The sequence below is a fragment of the Meles meles genome, chromosome 15 (assembly GCF_922984935.1).
Source record: "Meles meles chromosome 15, mMelMel3.1 paternal haplotype, whole genome shotgun sequence".
NCBI classification, from domain to species: domain Eukaryota; kingdom Metazoa; phylum Chordata; class Mammalia; order Carnivora; family Mustelidae; genus Meles; species Meles meles.
Window position 1 is genome coordinate 48,186,743 of NC_060080.1, and position 17,709 is coordinate 48,204,451.

Sequence of the window (17,709 nt, forward strand, 5' to 3'; positions counted from 1 at the left end):
CAGGGCTCAATCCCAGGACCCTGGGATCATGACCTGAGCCAAAGGCAGAGGCTTTAACCCACTGAGCCACCCAGGCGCCCTATATTTTTTGAGAGAAAAACTTAAATGATTTGTTTTAAAATATGGCTTTTTCCTTTTATTTTATTCAGTAATTTATGAAATCCCTTCTTGAGGTATCCTTCTCTCTGCAGCTTTAGTTCATTGTCATTTTAGATTTGTTTTAGTTTCTTGAAGCAAATGTTTGCTTCACTTACTTGCATTCTTTCTATACATATTTAAAAAAGTTCTACATTTTCATCAGAATGAAAATAATGGGAGGTATTTATTATTTCTATGTTGCTGGGATTTGAATTGTTTCCAATAGTAATTAACACTTGCCATTTTGTAAATAGTGTTTCTCAGACCATTTTTGTACATGTAAATTTTTGCACCTAATTGTGCATTTCTCTAATATATAATAATATATATACACACACACACACACATATATATACCTGTGTGTGTACAACTCTATATATATGTGTGTGTGTATATATATATATGAGGTATATATATATATTTCTGATACATACCTACATATATATCAGATATATATATATATATATATATATACACTCTATATCTGGTCTATATATGGTTCAATGAGAAATGTAGATCAGAAATTATATATATTTCTATAAATAGATCTGTATATCTAAGGTATTATATCCTTGACTAAGCCTTAAGTAATTGCCATATGTTTGGTATATCTTTAATTCTAAGACACACACCTCTCACAATTTAAATTGTTTCCCCAGCAACAATTTTAAGTTTCTGAAAACAGTAAGTAATTTAAAATCACTGTAATATATTTGTATTTATTATATTGTTGATTTTTTCTTCCAAACAGTTATAATGAACTCAAATTGAAGATATATATCTAATTAAAAAAACAAAACAAAACATTGTTTCCAAGATCAAACTTCCTATATCCTTATTTATTAATTCTGACCACATTGTCAACAACTGAAAGAAAATTGCTTAATTCATCTGTGGATTTTTGAGGGTTTTTCCGCTAAAATAGTTTTAGTTTTATATATTACTTTGATATGTTATTCTGCATAAAGATCATACCTTTGGGAATTTAAATTTAATTTAATTTCAAGTTTTATCTTTCTTTTTTATTTTTAGTTGTTTTTTTGCTTTGACTATTTTGTCTGGAATTACCATTTTTTTCTTTCAATTGATCTTCCAGAGTGTATTTATGTACCTGCATGAAATGCCAAGAAATTTCTCATTTTACCTAGCCCACATATATTTTACACTATGTACAGTTTTTATTGCTGTGATATGCATTTTGTCAAAGAAAAGTTGCACTGAAGAGTTAAGTCGAGAAAAACTTCCTCTAAGTCTGTTGTAGTAAAAGAGAGAGATTGAACTGAACCCGGCTGAACCAAAGGGCTGGGTAGGTTTTAGAACGTCAGATTAGCTAGTGGAGAGTGACCCAGAAGATGCTGGTGGGGGGAGCTGATCAATATGATTAGGGGATATGTGTTTGCTAATTTCCTACTTCCTGAAGTTAGAGTCCTACCATCCCACAGAGATTGACAGATAGAGCTGTTCTCTGATTTGATGATTACCTTTCAAAGGGATGACCCCCAGGTCTTTGAGAAAGGCATTTCCTGGACTATAGACTGTGCAGACTTTGGGAGACTTCCAACCCACAGGTCAGAGAAGGATTTACAATTCCAAGTTTTCTAAAGTAATAAATTCTCTACATGAAGGGAAATCAGAGATTTATAGTCACAAAGAAGCTTGTCTGAAGTCTAGTCCAACTAAGGGGAAGGCAAAGGCTGTCTTGGCCAGTGTTAAAGCTAGTTTACACTTTCTTTTACATATTTGTCTCTTTTGATAACTCTCTCCCATTATTTTAGTATTTACCTTCGACATTTATTTAGACATGGCTAAGTTTCCTGTTGCCTTTGCCCACAACTACTTCTTTCCTATTGTTAAGTCATTTCCTACAAAATTTTGCATTTGTCTTACACCTGGCCCCTAAATGTTTATTTTGTTCCTTCTTCTCTTTCTTTGAGATGAAGGAAATCCTGGCCTGTAACGTCCCTCAAAATCGTCTGGGTGGGTTTTTCCTAGATTCCTCATTATTCAAATAGAGAGCATTGGAGTCCTCCTGGATATTAGGTCAAAGGGGGTGTTAATAAAAACAGACTCAGAATTCAAGATTCTACAGCATTAGTGCAAAGGTAGAGCTCAGGCTCTGGGGTCTGTCAAGAGAAAAGTCCTCTGTGTGCTGGTTTGGGCTCACCTCTGCATTGGTCATGAAGTGCACTGAAGACCTTAACCCAAACTGGTTTTTCAGTTCACCAGGCAATGATTTGAGGGACAGCACAGAACCTTCTTGATGCTTCAGGGAATTGGTGCTAGCCAAAGCTATTTGAAGTAACAGTGCTAGACCTCAGATCTCCCATGAGTTAACCGTGGGAAAGCATAGCGGTTAAAGGCATCCCACAAAGGAGCCATTGCTGTGGCCCCAACTCACCTCCATTCCTCATTCTTACAAATAAGGTCACTTTAGTGGAATTGTGCCTGAATCTCATCTAAATCAGCTGGAGTAGTTCTGACTCAGCCATTGTTTTCTTTCCTCTGTCTGGTTCCTGCTGCATTAAATCCCACACGGGTCCTCTAAGGTCATGGCAAATGGTTGGTACTTTATACTGTTTCCAAATAACTGATACAGCAGTTCCAAGTCCCGTTGCATGGCTGTGCACACATGAAAACACACACACACACACACCCCGTAATTTTTGTCTTTTACTCATTCTTGCTTCATATAAGATGAGAGGAGGGTTAGGAATCTGTGATCACATCACCGTGTTTTCAACAATTCTTTGTCACTAGTTTTTTTTTTTTTTCTTGGTTGTTATTGTTTTGTTTTGTTCCAGTGGTGGTGGTTTGGTTTTTGTTTTTCAGAATCAAGCCAGGCTAGAAGCTAATCTGAAAGAAGGGGGGATACTGAAGAGCTAGGGAAAACATTGTTAACCAAAATCTAAAAGCTGCATGAGCTTGGATTTGACAGAGTCAAATTTTTCTTTTGATCTTTTCTAACTATTGTATGAACTAGGAGCATTTGCTAGCCTTCTATTTTTGAGGATGAGATGAGACTCACTTGGACTCTTGGAATGTGTAGCACAGTGTGAGTACTTCGTTGACCTAGAAAAGCTCTCTGAGGGAACCGAGAAACAATTAGAAATTTAAATGCTTGAAAATGGAGACATATTTTATGTTACGTCAAATGTTTCAATTGTACTACTGGGGGGTAAAGACCTTCTATGACTTTGTTGGTAGATTTTCTTTGTTAATGCTTAATGTATAAAAGGAGATGTTCTTAACACAGCTTACTTTTAATCAGAGGATCTCAATGTATTTCACAGGTAGTTGTTCATCCTTTAAAAAAATGACCTTTAAAACAGGAAAATAAATAGGCTTTTTCATCCCCCAAACCAAAGAACTAACAAATACATAGAAAACATATTAGACCTCAGCTGTATCCCAGACAGAGTGCTGAATGCCTGGGGGCTACATAGTTACAAGACAGAATCTCTTCCCTCTAGAAACTTTATACATAAAGTAGTTCCCTAGTGGTCTCCTGCTGACAATTACTGGAAAGTGACCACCACATGGTCAATACAGATAATGAGGATGGGAGTTTAGAGCAGCAAAAAGTTACTTTTTTGAAGGGAATAGGTTCCCTGAAGGAACTGATATTTTATATGAATTGTGAAGGGTGATTTGTGGGGTTGGAGGAAAAATAACAAGCATGATTCATTCCACATATGTTACTAATCCTTTAAAACAGCACCATTTATGGAAATATGTCCATTTTCGCTGTAAGCCCCTTTTGGAGACTATCATTTAAAAAAAAATATTTATTTATTTGACAGAGAGAGAGAGCACAAGTAGGCAGAGCAGGAGGCAGAAGGAGAGGGAGAAGCAAACTCTCTGCTGAGCAGGGAGCCTGATGCAGGGCTGGATGCCAGCACCCTGGGATCATGACCCCAGCAGAAGGCAGCTTCTTAACCCACTGAGCCACCCAGGCACCTTGGGCCTTTCATCTTCTAACTCTAGTCAATTGCCTTTCACCCTCATTATCTAAATCGGTGGGGGGCGGGGGGTACTCTTCACTTCCCACTCTACAAGTCCCAGTTAGCATCAGAATTACCCATAGGGCTGTTCAAACATAGGTGCTTGGGCTGGAAACCCAGAGGTTTGAGTGGGTAAGGGCTAGGGTGGAGTGCAATGTTTTACATTTCTAACAAGTTACCAGGTTATGCTGCTGCCACTGGTCTGGAAGACCACTTCTCTAAGATCTACAAGTATTCTTATTTTTTTCTCTTAATGCATTTTGGATCTGGGCACAGTGGAAATACAGAGCTGCACCATTGCCATTCTGGTAGAGGATACCTCTGAGACAACCGATCTGTTAGAAAGCAGAGCATCACAGACTTTAATATGCTTAGGAAACATCCAGAGGCCTTGTTAAAATGCTGATTCAGATTCAGCAGGTCTGAGGTGAGACCTGAGTGAGATTTTGCCTTTCCAAACCTCCCAGCACGAAAGGACTTTGGACTCAACATTGGAGCAACCCACGTTAGTGTTTTTCACTTGCAAATGAGCTTCCTTTTAGGGAAAGCTCGCCTCCCAAATTCATCTAATTAATTTTACAGTTTCAGTTACATTCTCATTGTCAACTATTTCCCACAGAAAAGACTCTTTTGCATTCATAGAAAACACAGTCTAAGGCAAAGTGGACCTTAAATATCTTCCAAATTGATCCCTACATTTTATTTATCAGGACATTTTTCTGGCCCCACATCTGGTTGGAACTAAGAAGATGGTGTAATCATTTGAGACCTCTTCTTTTGTGTTTTTCAGGGAAGATTTAGTCTAAATTGAGAGAAGTTCCTGGGGTGCCTGGTTGGATCAGTTGGTTAAGTGTCTACCTTCAGCCCAGGTTCTGATCTCGGGGTCCTAGGATTGAACCCTGCAGAGCCTCAGCCTCCCTGCTCAGCGGGGAGTCTACTTCTGTCGTCTGCCCCTCCCCCTGCTCGTGCTTTCTCTCTCTCAAATAAACAAATAAAATCTTAAATTATTAGAAGAGGACTTCCTTAAGTGGCAGCAGCAATTTTATGAAATCAAGGTAGCAGAATGATCCTTCTAGTCCTGTGGAGATGTTAATGATCTTCACCTGCCTCTTTTTATGGCCACACACACACACACACACACACACACACACACACACAATTATATACGTCAGAGCCCGAGTATTCCTGAAACTAGTTGGTGATGATGAGCAGGCCCTCAAGAAACATGAGTCATTTCTTAGGCAGTGCCACAAGATGCTTCATTTGATGACTTTGTTCAGACCTCTTCATAACACTGATTAGAGTGGCTACACATCAAAAGACATTTCTGTGTGTCAGTTTCATGTGAATTTCAATATTGTGTGTCCCCAGCACCTTCTACTCCTTATAAAGAATGAACAAGGCAATTTAATCCTTCCCAATCCTTTAGTTATCCTGAATGGTTTTAGGCAGGAGGAATCATCCTGATTTCAGTAAAATTTCTGAAATGCCAAGAGAATGCCTTTGTTCTTATCTTGTGAGAGGGGATATTTACAGAGAAAATTGTCCTTAGAAATGTCTGTCTGTTTGTTTGTTTAAGATTTATTTTGCCTAGAAGAGGACAAAGCAGGATGTTTTGAACTGGCCAGCATAAACTTGCAGTCATCACTCTTTCCATATACAAGTTGGGGACAAATATGTTATACGTTTTTCTCAAAGAGTCATAGAAATTGGATATAGTTTTCCCTAGAAAAAGATAACTTGTAGGGTGCTTGGGTGGCTCAGTGGATTAAGCCGCTGCCTTCGGCTCAGGTCATGATCTCAGGGTCCTGGGATCGAGCCCCGCATCGGGCTCTCTGCTCAGTGGGGAGCCTGTTTCTCGCTCTCTCTCTGCCTGCCTCTCTGCCTACCTCTCTGCCTACTTGTGATCTCTCTCTCTGTCAAATAAATAAATAAAATCTTTAAAAAAAAGAAAAAGATAACTTGTATATCTTTAGAAAGAGTATTTAAACCTCTTTGAAGAAACCATAAATTCCTAGTTCTTTTTTTTTTTTTTTAAAGATTTTATTTATTTATTTGACAGAGGGAAATCACAAGAGAGGCAGGCAGAGAGAGAGGAAGGGAAGCAGGCTCTCTGCAGAGCAGAGAGCCAGATGCGGGACTCGATCCCAGGACACTGAGATCATGACCTGAGCCGAAGGCAGCGGCTTAACCCACTGAGCCAACCAGGCGCCCCCCTAATTCTTTTGTATGCAATAAATTCTCAGTTGACCTAATGAAAAGCCAATATTTCCTCTAAGACAAAATCTTATTTCATTCACCCACCAATGCATCCATTTATCAAAGTGCCAGGATAACTCAGCTTTTGATATTAAGTGCTGTACATATTTGTAGTGAAAAATGGATGGAATAGGTTACTATCCTTAGTATTGTTGCATGCAAAATAGCAACTATACTTTTACGCTTACTGTCATAATTCCTTAGAGAATGAATCAATTTGCCCACTTTTGAAAAGTATTTTCAGAGAAGCTATTACTTTCAAATATCACCATTTCATATTTCCAAACCCAAGCACTTACATAAATAAACTTTGTCTTTTTAAACAATTTCATATCTCTATATAGTATGAATATAAATTAAAACCAGCTTTTTCCGTGTTCCTTGAATATAGGCTTTAAGATTCAACTGAGTATCCATCACATTTTTTTATGGAATTGACTGTATTGTTTCAAGACACTGGCACTTAGAAAACTAACATTTAAGTGATTTTATGCTTAACATTTCATTAAATCCCAGGAATAGTCTTATTCAATATTTTATGCATTCTTTCTGTTCCTGATGGTTTGAATGCCATTATAACTAAAATTGAACCCAGTTCATTTTAACATTGAGGTGCCAAAGGCAGATCTAACTTTTGCAAAAATAGGCAAAGCAAAGAAAGGAAAGAATGGAAGTGAAGAGGCATGCAAGGATAAAGGGGAAAGAGAAACAGAAAGAAAAGAGAGGAAACAGAGGAGGCAAGAAGGTAAGCACAGAGAAGTAAAAGAAAGAGAAAAAAAGTACAGTGTAGGAGTGTGGCATGACATCAAGAATTGCCTTGGATGTCCCTCTGAAAATTTCTTTGTGGTTCACATTTAAGTGATTCCCTAGAGCCAACTATGGAGCTTTCTGTGTTGCAGATATTATAGAGGAGTTTATTTCTGAAGACAAAATGCCTCCTTGAGGTAGTATTAAGCACCCAGACTCAAGAGCCATTTTCAGTATGTGACCTTGGGCAAGTCATTTCACCCGCCATCTTCAGTTTTATCATAAATCCTCTTAACACCCAAATGATACATCTTTTGTGAAGAATAAAGGTGTTAACTGACAACAAGCACTTATAAAGATGGGTAGCACAGAGACATCACTCTCACTCAATAAATATTTGCAGTTAGTACTGGTGAAAGTTTGCCATTCCACCTCTGATTTAAGAAAAATAAACATGATGTTAAATGCTCATGCATGTAAGCCTAAAACTCCATGCCACTTGGAGTCCTACAAAGAAACACTGCACATGCAAGTTTTAATCAAAGAGAGTTTAAGGGTGCCTGGCTGGCTCAGTCAGAAGAACATGTGACTCTTGATCTCAAGGTCCTGAGTTCTAGCCCCATAGTGAGTGTAAAGATTATTTAAAAAAATAAATAAAATTTTTTTTTAAAAAAGGAAAGTTTAACGACAAGAATTTTATTAAAAAAGAAAAAAGAGCAGTGTTAAAGGGAGATCTACAGAGGATGGTGAAAAATTCTAATAGAAACAGCAGGAAGGTGCTGCCCATTCCCTCTCATTGGCCAGAATGGGGCAAAGGGAAGATACTTTGTTACCAGATCCAAGTTGAAGCTGTGTCTGTGAAAAGAGGGCTCATCTTGAGGGTCCATCTAAAAGGATCTGTGATTATGGTAAAAAAGTAGCTTGACCATGACACTTTGACATTTAGATCAGATAATTCTTTGTTGTTATTGTTGTTGGCAGGGTTGGGAGGTACACCTTGTGCATTATAGGATGTTTAGCAATATCCTTGGGTTTTACTCACTAGATGCCAGTAATGCCTCAGTTTCGACAACTTCTTGTCTTGAAGACCTTAACCTTGACAATAGAAATACCTCTGGATTTTACCAAATGTTCCCTGGGAGGCAAAATTGCTCTAGACTATGAACCACTGCTGTAGAAGAAACCAGCCACTCCCGAACAGTACCATGGCCAGAATAAAGTGGCAAGGAATAAATGCTCTGACCTCCCTTTTCCTACTACCATTGGATGCCTCTCCTTACTGAAACTAACCAAAACCAGCTAACAAGGCACTTTGGGTCATAGAATGAGCTTCTTTAGGTCTAAGGCGAGGTTGGAAGAGGGGAAAATGTCTGAAGGGATAAAAGGAGAATAACTAAAATGCAGGCCTAGGATAGGCAATAAGGTAGAGTTACCTTGATCCCTTTTCAGTAGTCATGAGACTTTGGGGTAACGTAAGAAGACAAGGAGTGCCACGGGTTGTAGAATCTTGGGGAAAATGTGTTGGTATCCTGGTCCCCAGCTGGATACTACGAGAATGACAGCCTAGATGAATATAAATGCCTCCAGCTTGAATTCCAAGTGAGCACTAAATATAAGGTACAAGGAAGGAAAGAATCCCCTCATGCATAACCCCCTCCCAGATCCAGCCTAATTTCAATAGTATAAACATTATATAAAGGAGGATGGGGAAGGTGTTCAAAAAAGAATAATGTAAATCATCATGCTCCCATTAAGTCTGCCCTAAACTAAGAGACGTTTTACCAAGGGGCACATCTCAGCATCTTGTGACTGCCTATATACTCATCTTTGGGGTTCAGCATTGATAAATCAGATAAATACCACTGAAGCCCATGTACTCTGCTATTAAATAGTAGGATTTCATTCATCTCTCTCAAGAAATTATTTCCGGAGATCTGCAGAAGAATTAACAATACTTTATCACAAAATGGTTCATCAGCTTCAGCCATATTGCTTCCATCACCGTGACAACTTCCATCCATCTTTACCCAAACCCTCACCACTTCATGGTATTGGTCTCTGTATTAGTCAATTCAGGATGCCATGACAAATGTCATAGGCTGGATGATTTGTTTAAGACAATTTTAGAGGTTGGGAAGTCTAAGATCCAAGTACTGGTGAGGTGGGTTTCATTCTGAGATCCCTTTTGTTGGCCAACAGGCATCACAGGGTGCACTCACATGACCTTTATATGTACGTGGAAAGAGAGAGAACAAGCTTTCTGGTCTCTTCTTATGAAGACACTAAGAGTGTGGAGTCATGATCTCACCTTTATAACCCCATTTAATCTTAATTATAGCCTTAGAGGCCCCATCTCCAAATGTGGACACTGGGGATTTGGGCTTTAATATATGCGTTAGATGGAGGACACATACTTTGAGTCTGTCACAGTGCCCCACTGTGAGAACACTGATGATGAGGCAGGAGACGCAAGAGTGCTGCTTTTCCACCGAGGAAGGGACAAAAGCCTCTTTTACAAGTGTATACCACCTTTATGACTCAGTGTGACACAAAAGCCTTCATGAACATTTTCATCAACCTGCTGATCAGAAATGATGGACAGGAAGGGGATGTTGTTCTGCTATCTCTTTTATTCTCTCCCCCCCCCCCCCCAGTCTTCCTGGTGCCCACTTGCGCAAGTTCTTTCTCTACCACCAGCCCATATATAACATAAATGTCCTACTCATCAAGGAGCTAGAAGTGGAAAAGTGTATTGTCTACACACTCTAGTATTTTATTGAACTTGGGCTAAACCCAAGGAAGTAAACTATAGCTTTTTAAAGTTCTGTATAATTTCCAATTCTCCCTGAGTGGTCATCTCTTAGTCTGAATCAAGGAAGTTTTGCTACATGGTTAGCTAAAAAGATAATGGGGTCTTTCCATCTTTCCCTTTAGATTGGGGGTATAGCTCAGGGGCAGAACATTTGACTGCATGTTTCCATCTAGATAAATAGAAATTATTTGCTATCCTGGAAAATGGTACTGTGGATTGCCATATAGAATCCACATAAAGTTAAATCTATCCAAGAATATTGTGAGCTCTTTTTCTATCAAACTCTCAATGTTAGACTCAGTTCCAAGAATATAGGGCTTCCCTGAGGGTCTAATTTCATGACAAAATAATAATTTATTTTTAATAACTTAAAATAGTAAGGTTACAAATTTATTTATAATAAATGTGCTGTATTATTTAATAACAAGCCAGAAAACCACAGTTCAGTGTCACTATAAAAATGAGTTATTCCTTGAGCATTTTTGGTAAGATTCAATGAGTGTGAGACTTCTTGATAAAAGGCTATGGTTTATCTGCATTCATTGGAATGGTTTGGTAGGAAAAAGAAAGAAGAAATTTGGGCAGAGAAGAAAAGTGGATTATAGGAATGGCATAGAGGGGAAATAGATACCATTTTGGCATTGGCCAAGGAAAACAATGAAGTGCAACATGATGGATTTACCCAACTCCTCTGGAGTATGTCGAAAAATTCAGCTATAACGTCACTCTGACAAAGGGACCCATGGAGGTAGCCCGCAAAATTAATACTCTGTAATGGTGGGGAACTATAGCCATATGACCATGGTGGTCCACAGGGGAGCGTGATACAACCAGGCAAATAAATAAGTCCTGTGAGCTTTGGATGGGCAGCAGCTGGAGTTGGGCGTGGTGGGTGGAGAGTGGGAAAGCAGCTCCCTCAAGCTCTTCTCTGTGCTCTCACACATACAGATCATTTCCTTCTATGATTTACTACCACAGTTGGTGAATTTCATCAACTATATGTCAACTTATATTATTTCCAGTGGCAGAAGGCACCCTTTTATAGGCACCTCTACATGGGAGTATCAGGTTACTCTAAAGCAAAGATGAATTTAATGATCCTTCCCTAAGTTTCTCTTAGTCATTATTGCTTACTTGCTACCACTTTGGGGTTTTAATTCTTTTTCTTTTCTTTTAAATTTATCGCTTGATGGAAATAATTGGGAGGTTTGAATATTTTTCAACAGTGGGAGTCTTTATTAGCTTTTACGTAGATAAAAATATCCTTCCTTCCCCATAGTGCAAAGTGGAATGGGCTATTACTACCATCCCAGTAAATTAAATTACTTAAAAAAAAAATAAAAGAAATAGATTGTGAAAATGTTTAGCCAAAGGAGTTCTCCAGCTGACTGAACACTTATGGGCACTTTGCCATCAAGGCAAGGTAAATTCACCTACAAGTAGCTATTTAAAAAACATGTGTATAATGTAGTTGTTAAACTTACCCAACTGAATTACACCTAACTTTAGACAAAAGAGTAGAATCTATACATAACCAAACTGATGATAACTAAAACCCCGGCAGAATAATCACCCAAGAATATGAATAGGGCCAAGTGAAGAAACACAACGGGTGAGGCAGAATAATTAGCAGTAATGAATTGAACTTAAGAAAAAGGAAAATTTAATTGGAGAGTAAAAAGCACACATATGTGCACAATGTTTGGTGACTTCAGACTGGGAAGTAATCTGCTTTGTTTTGAGCAAGGCCATCTCCAGGCAGGTGTGAGGAATTAGGTAAAGCACACCGTGCACTCCCTGCTGGGCCTACATCTTTAAAGGAAAGCAATCTAAATTTAACAAGAAGTAGTGTTTTCAACCTTGGTTGCACATTTGAGTGGGTGCTTAAAAAAAAAAAAAAAAGGGGTGGCCTGGGCCATACCCCAGAAATTCTGATTTAATTGATCTGGAATAAGGACCAGACTTATTTTTTTTTACAATCTTTATTTTTTACAGACTTTATTTTTTTTACAATTTTTACAATCACCCCAGAGGTGACAAAGCTGCAGCTAGGCCTGAGAACCAGTGTTTTAAGGGCAGTCTGTATGGTTGATGAAATCCCAAATGGCACGTGAAGGGGAAGGTGAGGAGCTCCATTTCTCGGCTTTCATTAAGGGTGGCAAGGGTTGATTGCTTTCTCAGCAGCAGCAGCTGAGAAAGCGGCTGTCCCCATGTCCTGCCCCAGAGCTATGGTCAGTCTCAGCTGCTCATCACAACTTAGGGATGCTTCAGCCGTAAGAACTAATGCAGTGTTTGGGTGAGAGGTGGATATAGTGGTTGAAGAGACGGAGGTTGTGGAATCCATTCCCTACAAGGGCAAGTTGTGGATAAGTTGGGTAGACTGTTAAGATTTAAAACAGGTTAGTGTGAGGGGCGCCTGGGTGGCTCAGTGGGTTAAAGCTTCTGCCTTCAGCTCAGGTGATGATCACAGGGTCCTGGGATCGAGCCCCACATCAGGCTGTCTGCTCAGCGGGGAGCCTGCTTCCCTTCATCTCTCTCTGCCTGCCTCTGCCTACCTTTGATCTCTGTCCGTCAAATAAATAAAATATTTTTTTAAAAAAATTAATTAATTTAAAAAAACAGGTTAGTGTGGGCACTGGGCTCCCCCAGCACACAGGAAGCCAAGTACCCTGGTAATAGCAGACATGCTGACCATACATAGAAGCCACATGTAGCACCAGGCTTTCTACTGGTGGCTTCATCAGTATCCATTCTGTGGATCGGAAACCACCTGATAAGCATCTTACTCTTCTTTCCTCCCTTGTCATTTTTCATACACCGCTACTGTTGCATTGGACCATAGATGATGTCACATTGTGAAAATCCACTCACTTTTGTCTTCCACATTAGGTTATGGGTTCCTTAAGGTCATGGACACCCTTAGTCATTCTAATACTGTTAGCTCTCAACACAGGGCCCGGCATGCAGAGATTTGTAGAGAGAAATTGTTTGTGTGCCATCCTAGGTCCCTGTTTAAATCCAAAGTGAAGAATGGGTAAGGGACCGTGGAAAAAGACACAGTTTTGGAGGCAAATTTCTTCCAAATAAAACCCAATTCCCTAACAGATATCTCTCATAAATTCATAATTCTTTGAGCACACATTATTGAAATATTCTAGCCAGGCAGCACCAGACCAATCAGAAACATTCTGTGACAGCACGGAGCTGACACTGGGAGGAAATGGTCAGAAAAGGAGCAAAGATATACACATCCCAGATAGTTAACATTTTGATAAATGCTGTGAAGAAAATAAACAGGGAATTGAGTCAGGGGATGGCTTATATGCGTGAGTAGGGACGGAGTGGCATTTTAGACCAGGTGGTGGGAAGGGCCCTCTAGGAACATGACATTTAAGCAGGGATTCAAAAGATCAGCATAATCCTACGGAAAAGAGTTGGAAGAAGACTATCCCGGACAAAAGGAATGGCGAGTACAGAGGCCCAGAGATGGGAAGAGGCTTGTAGAGATTGAGAAATAGAAAGAAGGCTTTTTAACCTTCTCCACAAAACAAAGCCTGTTTATGGTTCCATGACCCATGAACTTATCCTCCTTTACAAAAGCATGCAAGTTCCCTCGGGCCCTGTGTTATAAGCTGTCCTATACCCCGGGGCGGGTTCACGGGCTGGAGTGTTGCTTAAGATCTTCGCTGAAAGGTCATTGGGCGTTTATTCTGCCTGAGCATGTTTGATCTGAATGACCTGAATGGGGACTTCAGAACTCCCACCTGGAGGTTCAAGTCAGACTTCTAAGTACCAAGGTTGTGTGGGTCTAGCTCTTTGTCTGGGATCCACTGAGAGTTTTATTCCAGAGCAGAACACCTGGATCTTCACAAGAAAACCTGCTGTGCCCACCGGCGGGGAATGCTTTTCTCCCTCTCTTCTCGGGCTTGGATGATGCAGTTTCAAACACGGAGAATTAGAATCAGGTTGATCTTCTAATCTGTTCTGAAGAGGTTCTTTCAGTAGGCGCCTTTATTTTATTCTTCTTCATATCCCCGGCATCTACCGCAATGCCTAGCTTAGGAAGTTAGTCCCAAGCTAAACAGATTTTATTTTTTACATGGTTGAAAAAAAAAAAAATCAAAAGATGTTTTCTGGCACCTGAAAATTACATGAAATTCAAATTTCAGTGTTCATAAATCAACTGTTAGTGAACCAGAGCCACACTCACTTGTTTACGTTTTGTCTAAGCCTATTCTCCTGCTACAATGGTAAAGTTGTTTACTGCTTGTGACAGAGACTGTATGGGTTGCAAGCCTAAAATATTTACTACTGGCCCTTTCCAGAAAAAGTTGGCCAACCTCAGTGATAAATATTTGCTATGTGAATGAATGGATACAAAAATAAGTATACCATTATGGCAAATTCACTTTATATAATGACTCCTTAATAGTATATGCTCCGTGGCAGAGATCCAGGCAGTAACCTAGAGCTTAACACATTTTATTAAAAATATGAGACCAATATTATTTATGCATCACTCTGCCACCCTGTTCTAAAACATATTCAATCAGAATAACAACGTTAATTGCATTTTCTAAGTGGGCTTCCCCTATTTTTGCAATTAAATATACATTGCCATGCCTCCTTTCATTAGGATCAGTCAGTTCCCCCAAGAAGTTCTATTAAACTCTATTAGAATCAGGTTTCTCATCCTATCAAGGTGTATGTCCTTCTGGGGTTTTCTTCCTTCTATAATTGTCATTTGGTTCTAAACTTTTATCTTGGGAGGAAAAGGTACATAAAATGCAAGAAACTCAATCACCTTCTTTATATAAGAGCTTCATTTCATTTTATTTTTACATTTTAAAAACATTTCTAGCTTTTACTAAATATCTACTGCACTATTGAATTACATGTCTGGGGAGGATCCCAAAGGTAGTTTATCTTCAAAAGCTGAACAAATCAGTCATATTTGCTTTAGACAAGATACACAATCTTGCATAAAACAGGTTAAAGACACAATTAAGAATTTAACACAAAACTGTACAGAATACTACAAAAACTCATACGAAAACTAGAAATAAGCTACTCTGAACATTGTGGAGAAGCTGAATATGAATCTAGAAGGAAAACATCTGTAATGCCTGCTTGCTCACGCCTTCCTGGTATTGGCATTCCTGCTGCTTTTGGTTCATTTCCCTTCCCAAATTTCTGAGGACAGACAGCATAGCAAATATTGCACTGAATCTGTTTTTTTCCCCCTCAGAGGGGAAAGATGGGGGTTTTGAAATTTTTTTGTCTCTATTTTTTATTGAAGTATTGTAGATTCCACTTCTACAGAATGTTTGCTTATCCTGCTCTATTAGGGAGTCCTTACTCTTTCAAATTCAGAGGCCACAGCAACAGAAGGAAAGCCTTTAGAAGTTAATACTAGCTAATTAACCCAGCTCATTAGCCCAGAACCTCACTGAACACTGAGAGTGCTGGTAATGTAATACGCTTTCTAGCTAATGGAGTCAAAGCTAACTTCAAAGAACAGCTAGTACCTCATTCATTAACTTAGTCAACTCCCTGGACACCTTACAGACAAGGCAGCCTAATAGGAGAGCAGTCAAGATGGAAGTGGAAGTTCTGTTCTGTTATCCCATGACTGACTTAAAAGTTAAAATTTGGACAACCATGAGTGCACAAATAGTACACGTTCTCATCTTTAAATAAGAACAGAACAATAAGGACAAGTGCTCGCGTGCAACTTCTGTCAGAACTTGAGTTTCAAGTGGTTGGAAGAGTCCCATCAAGATCCAAAGTCAAATGCGGTGAGTTTAGTATCATGTATTTTGCATGTCAGAGCAACTTGGTACACACTTCAGCCCATAAACAAAATGCAAGCAGGACAGTCAGCAATTTGCACCATCATCTTCTTGTTTCTCTTTAGAGATTTTCAAAAACAAAAATCAATAAATGTCATCAGTGTTTGTGACAAATATTAGTAGGTTATTTTAGGTTTTGTCACATGTATTACTTAATCTTCAAAATAAAGTGTGAGAAAGATAAGACTGTTCTGTTCTTTCATTGAACAAATAATTTGACTATCTCTTATGTAGCCAAGAAATGTTGAGATAATGGTGTTCGATGAGAATGCATTTTCAGTTGTTTCTAGTTTCATTCATTTTTAGGCGGTCTTGACTTTTTCACTTACCACTCTGATTTATCATCTTCTCTTGAATTCTTGCGTCTTATTTCTAGGGATTCTTCTCTATTACAGTTACTACTTAGGGAGACAAGTCTTTGTGTGTATACAGTGTTAGGATGTCAGAGGTTGCCTGGGCCTCTTTTTTTGTTTTATTAGTGAGCCAGTAGATGGTGACGATGGTGGGAGAGAGAGTGGCTACTGGTGAAGGGAGCTGAGCAACAAGACGTAAAATGGCAGACCGAGAAGTTTCTGTTCTACTTTTGTCACTTAAAGAACTCACCCTTTCTTTAAATAGGAGATGAGCTTTCTGGTACAGGCATGTCCTTTTTTACTTAGTGTTCCACGGTATGAATCCTCAAAGTAAGGCTCATTCTCCTCCTATCGTCCTCTGCTGTTCTCCTGCTTTTACTCATGGCCAGGGATTGCCCAGACCCTGCCTTTCTCCCTACCTCACCAGTCCTGGCCACTCAAGGCTGGTGAGTGTATCACAGTCCTCAGAAGACCTTTCCCCCATCTAAACCAGCTTTTCGTCCAGTTGCGTTGACTTATATGCTAGTAAATTTTCTTTTAATTCATTGTCCTCTCTCTTCCATGTTATAGGAATTTCTAAGAGTTCTTGTGAACAAACATCTGTTAAATAAGAAACTTTGTCCGTTTGAGTGCTAACTTGGAAGGACTGCATTTAAGACTCCAATTTCCATCTTGACTTTGAGTTCAAGGTATTTTTCAAAATTGTGCTTTAAAATAAGCTTTATAGAGCAAATGTTTTAAAAATAATGTCAGACGATGTTGACAGTTTTACTTTTTGACTAATACAAACTAATAATTAGATAATTGGTGTTTTCTGATTAAGAAGCAAGGCTGCATTTAAAAACAATAAGAAGGGTGCCTGGGTGTCTCAGTCAGTTGAGCTTCTGACTCTTAACTTTGGCTCAGGTCAGGATCTCAGGGTTGTGGGATCCAGCCTGGGGTTTGCACAGAGTCTGTTTTGGATTCTCTTCCTTTCCTTACCCCTCCTCCTCTGCCTCTCTCTCTGCTCATGGGCTCCTGAATTCTCTCTCTGTCTCTTTCTCATTCTCTCTCTCTCTCAAGTGAATAAACATGGCACAAATGTGGCTCAGTTGGTTAAGCATCTCCCTTCTGCTCAAGTCATGATCCCAGGATTGAGACCTACGTGGGGCTCCCTGCTCAGAAGGCAATCTGCTCCTTCCTCTGCCCCCCTCTTTCTTGTGCTCTCGCTCTCTCCCTCAAATAAATAAATAAAATCTTTTTAAAAAGTGAATAAATAAAATCTAAGAAAATAAAATAAGAACAATGAATAAGAATATTTCATTGCAGAACAGAATTAAATAATGTAATTTGATGCATTGATTTAGATTCATTACATTTCTTCTGTCTCCTTTTTATATTATAAGTGCCTTCAGGTATTCAAATCTAAAGAGGCAAAATTTATGAATGGGTGCTTATTATTTTAATTCTCTCATTTACGGAGTGAGGGATGAAATCAGGTTTTTAGGAACTGTCAAATGTCACAGCTCAGTATAATTTCTCATATGCTTTTCTGGAATGGGAGAAGT

General features: G+C 39.0%; 1 protein-coding gene across 3 annotated transcripts in view; it reads left to right on the forward strand.

The window, feature by feature from the left end:
- The window catches only part of LRRTM4 (leucine rich repeat transmembrane neuronal 4), a 757,200-nt gene that overhangs the window by 732,155 nt on the left and 7,336 nt on the right, over positions 1-17,709 (forward strand). The gene's annotated exons all lie outside the window — the stretch shown is intronic.